The sequence below is a fragment of the Leopardus geoffroyi genome, chromosome X, assembly GCF_018350155.1.
Source record: "Leopardus geoffroyi isolate Oge1 chromosome X, O.geoffroyi_Oge1_pat1.0, whole genome shotgun sequence".
Classification (NCBI taxonomy): Eukaryota; Metazoa; Chordata; class Mammalia; order Carnivora; family Felidae; genus Leopardus; species Leopardus geoffroyi.
The window spans coordinates 25,884,991-25,892,798 of record NC_059343.1 but is presented as its reverse complement, the minus strand read 5'-3'; positions in this window follow the sequence as shown (position 1 = coordinate 25,892,798).

Here is a 7,808-nt window from a genome sequence, read left to right as displayed (position 1 = left end):
ACGCGGGGCTCAAACTCACGGACCGTGAGATCATGACCTGAGCTGAAGTCGGACGCTTAACCGACTGAGCCACCCAGGCGTCCCCCAAGTTGGCATATAAAATTAAGAGGTGGGAATGATAGGGAGGAATCTAGACTCGGGAAATATGGTGCTGCCAGTACCTGGGACAAAGAATATAGGAAGAGGACAAAAGAGTTTTGGGAGAAAATAATGAGTTTATATATTTTTTTCACACTGAAAATGAGATCTCTCTGAACCAATCATAGTAGATCTGTGTTAAAGGCTTTGTGTGCAGGTCAGAACTTGGGATAATAGATCTGGAAGTTAGCATCACATAGTTGGTAGTTAGAACTGCCATAGTAAATGAAATTACCTGTGGATAGCATTGGGGAGACAAGAAATAGTGAACTCAAAATGGTAATGCGAGGAACACCAATGTGTAAGTAGTGATGTGGAGAAGGAGAAGTCCACTGAACACATGGAGAAAAAAAGTCTGAGAGGTAGAAGGAACAAGGACAGGGTAGTGTCTTGAAAACTCTAGCAGACAATGCTATGCTCACCAAATCCAATTCCATATTTTTCTTTCATGGGCACCCAGAAAGCCCCATTTTTCAGACCTTTTGAGGCTAACCAAGGACATATGCCTAGTTTCAGCCAATGGAATGGGAAAGGAAATAATAGGTTTGCCTGAATCAGAGAAAAGCCCTTTAGCAACTTTCTGGCCACTCTTCCCTGCCTCAGTGAAGAGACAAGCGCCAGGACAAACCATTAATATGCTTTCCTCCCTCATACCCACTGAACGTGTAGCAACCTCGGGAAATATACCTTTGTTGTGGGAAAACACTGAGCTTTCAGTATTAATTTAACCCTCTAACATAGCTTATTGTGACTAACACAAAAGCCAAGGCAGTAGCACATTTGGCAAAGGAGAGAACGGTCACAACAGCGTCGTATGCATCAGAGCTCCAGAAAAGAGACCTTTCCTTAGATTTCCAGATGTAGAATTACTGAGCCAGCAACACCAAACACTTTAGAGGATGTGCGTTATAACAGTCTGACAGAGATTCTGCAGTGTCTTTCGGCTTTAGCTAAGAAATGCGTTTGTCAGATTAATAAAGCCAATAGATACCATAACTGGAAACTGATATCACAATACAAACACACATCACACTATATTATACTTGTAGTTTGGCTTGAAATATTGAGATAATGACATAAATGCTGATTGAATTGTCTTTGCCTGACTTCTCCATTTATGTTTTGCAAGAATAGTGGTCTTAATGTTTTCCCCTTAGTACAAGAAATCTCGATTTATAAACAACTTTCATCCTATATATTTAGTTCTTACGTTAACTGGCTTAGAATTCTGGCCGCTCTTTCCCGACTGGAAAGAAATAACAAAGGGTGATTAGTTTCTCAGGCCAGATCCCACAGCCTATTTAATCTGCAATGTGGCTAGACAAGAAATATGTATCATTCCATGACATAAATATGACTTACATTAATTACATAAGGCACAATAATAGAGTCAAGCAGGAAGCTGTGCCAGGTATTTATGCTTTTTATTAGAAAAAGGAGAATGCCAGAAAATTGGAGAAATTCCAGGAGAACTGGAAAAAGGAAATTCCAGAAGTGCATTGATGCAAAATAAAAGAAGTCCACCTGACCCAAATGCACACATCTAATCAAAGATTCCAAATATTTGTATAAATAAAAATGAAATATCTTATGAGGCTAATAATCATGACATAAAATGTTCCAGCTGGTAAGTTTAAAAATCACTTAAAAATATACAATATGCATGGGGGTGCCTGGGTGGCTCAGTGGTTAAGCAACTGACTCTGATTTTGTCTCAGGTCATGATCTCAGTCGTGAGATCGAGCTCCATGTTGGGCTCCATGCTGAGCATGGAACCTGCTTAAGATTCTCTCTCTCCTTTTCCCTTTGCCCTTCCCTTGCTCTCTCTAATATATATATATATATATATATATATATATATATATATATATATACACACACACTAGATATATACTAGATATATATATAGATATATATATCTAGTATATATCTATATATATACTAGATATATATACATATGGTATACTATATATACTACATATTACAAAATATATATACTACATATATATTACATAATATATATATTACATATACATATAATATGCATGAAAGCAATGCTCTGAGTATGTAGGATTTCCAATGTATTCCAGTTCTTCTTTCATATTACTCTCAGATGGGATCACCAGAAACTTCTCAGATTTGTAAAAGACACATTAAGAGGTATCCTTGGAAATAAAAGGCATCCAAATCGGCAAGGAGGAAGTCAAACTTTCACTCTTTGAAGACGACACGATACTCTACATAGAATACCCAAAAGATTCCACCAGAAAATTGCTAGAACTGATTCATAAATTCAGCAAAGTCACAGGATATAAAATCAATGCACAGAAATCAGTTGCATTCCTATACACCAATGATGAAACAACAGGAAGAGAAATCCAGGAATCAATCCCATTTACAGCTGCACCAAAACTCATAAAATATCTAGGAATAAACCTAACCAAAGAGGTGAAAAGTCTAAATACTGAAAACAATAGAAAGCTTATGAAAGAAATTGAAGAAGACACAAAAAAATGGAAAAATATTCCGTGCTCATGGATTGGAAGAAAAAATATTGTTAAAATGTCAACACTACAGAAAGCAATCTACAGATTCAATGCAATCCCCATCAAAATAACACCAGCATTCTTCACAGAGCTAGAACAAACAATCCTAAAATTAGTACAGAACCAGAAAAGACCCTGAATATCCAAAGAAATCCTGAAAAAGAGAATCAAAGCTGTAGGCATCACAATTCCAGACCAGACTTCAAGCTGTATTACAAAGCTGTCATCATCAAGACAGTATGGTACTGACACAAAAACAGACATTTAGATCAATGGAACAGAATAGAGAAGCCAGAAATGGACCTACAAACATATGGCCAACTGATCTTTGATAAAGCAGGAAAGAATATCGAATGCAATAAAGACAGTCTCTTCAACAAATGGTGCTGGGGAAACTGGACAACAACATGCAGAAAAATGAACCTAGATGACTTTCTTACACCATACACAAAAATTAACTCAAAACCAAAATATAAGACAGGAAGCCATCAAAATCCTAGAGGAGAAAGCAGGCCTCAGACTTTGACGTCAGCCACAGCAACATCTTCCTCAACACATCTCCAGAGGCAAGAAAAACAAAAGCAGAAATGAGCTACTGGGATCCCATCAAAAAATAAAGAGCTTCTGCATAGCAAAAGAAACAATCAACAAAACTAAAAGGCAATCGACAGAATGAGAGAAGATATTTGCAAATGACATATCAGATAAAGGGTTAGCATCCAAAATCTATAAAGAACCTATCAAACTCAAGACCCAAAAAACAAATAATCCAGTGAAGAAATGGACAAAAGACATGAATAGACACGTCTCCAAAGAAGACGTGCAGATGGCTAACTGACACATGAAAAAATGCTCAGTATCACTCACCATCAGGAAAATACAAATTAAAACCACAATGAGATACCACCTCACAGCCGTCATAATAGCTAAAATAAACAACTCAGGCACCAACATATGTTGGTGAGGATGCAGAGAAAGAGGATCTCTTTTGCACTGCTGGTGGGAATGCAAACCGATGCAGCCACTCTGGAAAACAGTATGGAGGTTCCTCAAAAAATTAAAAATAGAAGTACCCTCTGACCCAGCAATTGCACTACCAGGTATTAATCCAAGGGATACAGGTGTGCTGTTTCAAAGGGGCACATGCACCCCAATGTTTATAGCAGTGCTATTGACACTAGCCAAAGTACGCAAAGAGCCCAAATGTCCATCGATGGATGAATAAAGAAGATGTGGTATACCTATACAATGGAATATTACTCTGCAATCAAAAAGAATGAAATCTTTCATTTGCAACGATGTGGATGGAACTAGAGGGTATTATGCTAAGTGAAATGAGCCAGTCAGAGGAAGACAAAAATGATATGACTTCACTCATAGGAAGACTTTAAGATACAAAACAGATGAACATAAGGGAAGGGAAACAAAAATAATAGAAAAAGAAGGAGGACAAAACATAAGAGACTCTCAAATACAAAGAACAAACTGAGGGTTGCTGGAGGGGTTGTGGGTGCAGGGATGGGCTAAATGGGTAAGGGGCATTAGGGAACACACTTGTTGGGATGAGCACTGGGTGTTATACAGGGGGGATGAGTCAGTGGAATCTATTCCTGAAATCATTATAGCACTATATGCTAACTAACTTGGATGTAAATTAAAAAAGAAAAAAAAAAGACTAGATTAAAGCAAGATTGGGCTGAAAAAAAAAGAGGTATCCTTGGATACCAAACTCTCCTTAAGTCTTAGTCCAAGATGTGGTCAAAGCCAAGTTCCTCAGTTCTTCTTTAAGTAGCTATTTACTAATGACAGAAAATAAAGCACCTCATTTATCCTATATAAATGAGGAATGAAGTACTAAGGTTAATAACTTTTTCTGATAACCGTGGCTAGTATTTAAACATTATAAAATAATTTTTTATCAACTTAATGAGAATTCTCCTATAGTGTTTTAGGGACTACAGACATGACAGTTCTCAGAGGTTATATTTCTACTTTTTTTTGTAAGTTTATTTGTTTTGAGAGAGAGAGAGAGAGAGAGAGAGAGAGAATCCCAAGGAGGCTCCATGCTGACAGTCTGGAGCCTGACCTGGGGCTTGAACCCACAAACCCTAAGATCATGACATGAGCCGAAACCAAGAGTTGGACGCTTAACCAACTGAGCCACCCAGGTGCCTCTCTACACTTTGGTTTGTTGTTAAGGTTATCTATAGGGTTCATATTTTTACTGTATTAGAGGTTAGTTAACACACAAGATCAAAATTCAGCAAAAAGCTTTGATAATAAAATAATAGTTAATGCATATATAATGCTTATGAATTTGTGGGCTCTGCTATGAATGCCTTATGTTTAATCCTCAATATCATTTTATACTTAGGTACCCAATTTTACAGATGAGAAAAGAGGCACAGAGGGGCTAATTTATCCAAGATCACACAGCTAATAAATGGTAGAGCTGGGATTCAAACACCAAATGTCTAGCTCCAGAATCCCATGCTCCTAAGTACTGCGTGTTGTCTTTCTAGATAGTGTGAGATAAATATGCCCCATGAACTAAGTAGAAAGCCATGAACCATCAGGAATTTATCCTCTGATACAAATTTTCTGTTAATCTGCCATCTTGAGAGAGAACAGTTTATGAGTAATACATTTTTTGTATTTTATAGGTGAAATTATTATAGATCATTTACTTCTTCCTTTATAAATTATTTTTCCCATTTTAAAGGTTTCCCTAATATCTATAATTGGCATTTCTCATGCCTTTTAAAGTTTTTCTTAACCTTTAATTTTTTTTTTAATGTTTATTCATTTTTGGGAGAGAGAGAGCGTGAAAAGGAGAGGGGCAGAGAGAGAGGGAGACACAGAATCTGAAGCAGGCTCCAGGCTCTGAGCTGTCAGCACAGAGCCCGACGCAGAGCTTGAACCCATGGATTATGAGATCATGACCTAAGCCAAAGTCAGATGCCCAACCAACTGAACCACCCAGGCGCCCCTAAAATATTTTTAAGAGTCCTATGTGCTACCTGTGGAATACAAAGATGAAAAATTCAAATCTGAATTGCTTGTAACCATTGCTAATCCTTAACGTACATATTAGTAAACGCCTTGTGCCTGATGAATAGCCGCAAAACTCAGCATCTTAACACAGAGGCCCTGAGTTCTCAGGGACCTATAGGCTGGTTGAGGTGGCTCTGCTTCATGCTGTAAGTTGCCAGAACCAGAGAGAGGGATGGTTGGGACTTTTTCTAATGGTGATGGCAGTTATAAAAAGTGAGACAGATGTCATATGAGCTGTCATGGAAAGATCCTGCATTCACTTCATTAAGTTAGAAGAGCAAGTTACAGGACAATATGCACACTGTTGCCTATGTATGCCTAAAAACGCTATCTTCTTATGGCACATCTATGGATGAAAAAGCCTCAAATCAGTTTTAAAATGACACACATCAGACTGTTCATTGTGGTTCCTTTTGAAAAGGGGGTTGAATTTTGGAATGTTATTGGGGGGGGGGGAGACTCTGATTGACCTGTGTTAGAATTTTTTATAACAAGAATATATAAACTACTATTAGCTTTGCCATTAAAATGTTTAAATGAGGCTAACAACAGAAATACCAGTTGCACATGACTCAGATGAAGTTATTGCTAACTGATGCGATAGAGGAAACCTGAAAGCTGAATGGCTTAATGCAATCAGCACTTATTTCTTGCGTACATACTACCTGATGGGGGTTGGCAAGAGACTCACTGCTATGAGGCGACCCAGAGATCCAGGCTGTATCCATCACGTGGCTCCACATGTCAACACGGGCTCCCCAGGATTGCTGCTGAATGGAAGAGAGAGCCTGGAGGTGGCATACTGGCTCTAATGTGCTTTGGCCTGGAGGTGATAAACATGCTTCTGCTCATAGGTCAGTGGTAGGGGTTAGTCACATGACCCTCCCAACTATGAGTGGGATGGCAATTGATGGCTTCTGCATTGTAGGTACTCAATCAGGAGCAACTGTTGCAATTGGTTATAACAACAACATTCTTCCCTTTTTCAAAAATGTTTATTGTTTTGAGGAGGGGAGGGGCAGAGGGAGAGGGAGGGAGATAATCCCTAGCAGGCTTTGCCAATGTCAGCACAGAGCCAGATGTGGGGCTCGACTCAACAAACCATGAGATCATGACATGAAGTGAAATCAAGAGTTGGATGCTCAACCGACTGACCCACCCAAGTACCCTCAACCTTCTTGAGGAAGTTGGAGGAGTTTCTGAGAAGGCCAAATTTACCTTGAAATTCATCAATTATTCTTCTCTTGCATACAACGTAACTGATGTTTTCAAATATAGAATTACCATCTAATTTTCAAAAGGGTCCTATAAATCTCAGCAGGGAGGGCTTACCCCTTGCCCCTCAACAGCACCTTCCTGCATGGCCATTTGCAATAACCTGTATAATCTCAGTAGGCTGAGAATTTTCCCCTACTTTTTTAGGTGCATGGTCAAAATCATGGCTACCCACCACCTGATGTGAACAGGTGCCATTAAGTACAGTATGAAAACAACATTTTCCCTGGGACAGATACAGACAAGATTCACTGGAAGAACAGTGAATCCTTTTTCCTTTTTATTGAAACTTAGCATGTCTGCCAAGATGAGTTTTTGGGAATTGAGCCTCAGCAGACATTTGCTTACACAGTGGTTTCCTGGGTCCTTCCTCATCTACCACTTAGGCAGGAGGCTTTGGTTCTTGACCACGTAGTTAAGTTCACTCATCAGTGTACAGATTCAATGACCACATTCAAATAAGACACTTCATTAAAATTCTACTGCAAATATCAAGTTGTTTCCAAAAAAGTCTTCTCCAGCCTCAGAGTTACAAACAAAGGCCCTAGAGATTCGATGTCAAATCAGAGTGTACTTACCAGCTGATTTGGCAGCGAACTTTTTAGTGAGGTGGAGGCACCCAGGGGAGATGAGGAGGTGTCTAGACCTGTCAGAATTACACAGAAGGGCAGTTGCTGTCAGAGGGGGGCCAGGGTGCGGGATGGGAGCTGCAGGGAGTTGGAATGCTCTAAATCAGGGGAGGGTGAGGCCTGAGAGCTGTCTGTTCCCCCAAGAGCAGGGTGCAGCCTCCAGGGG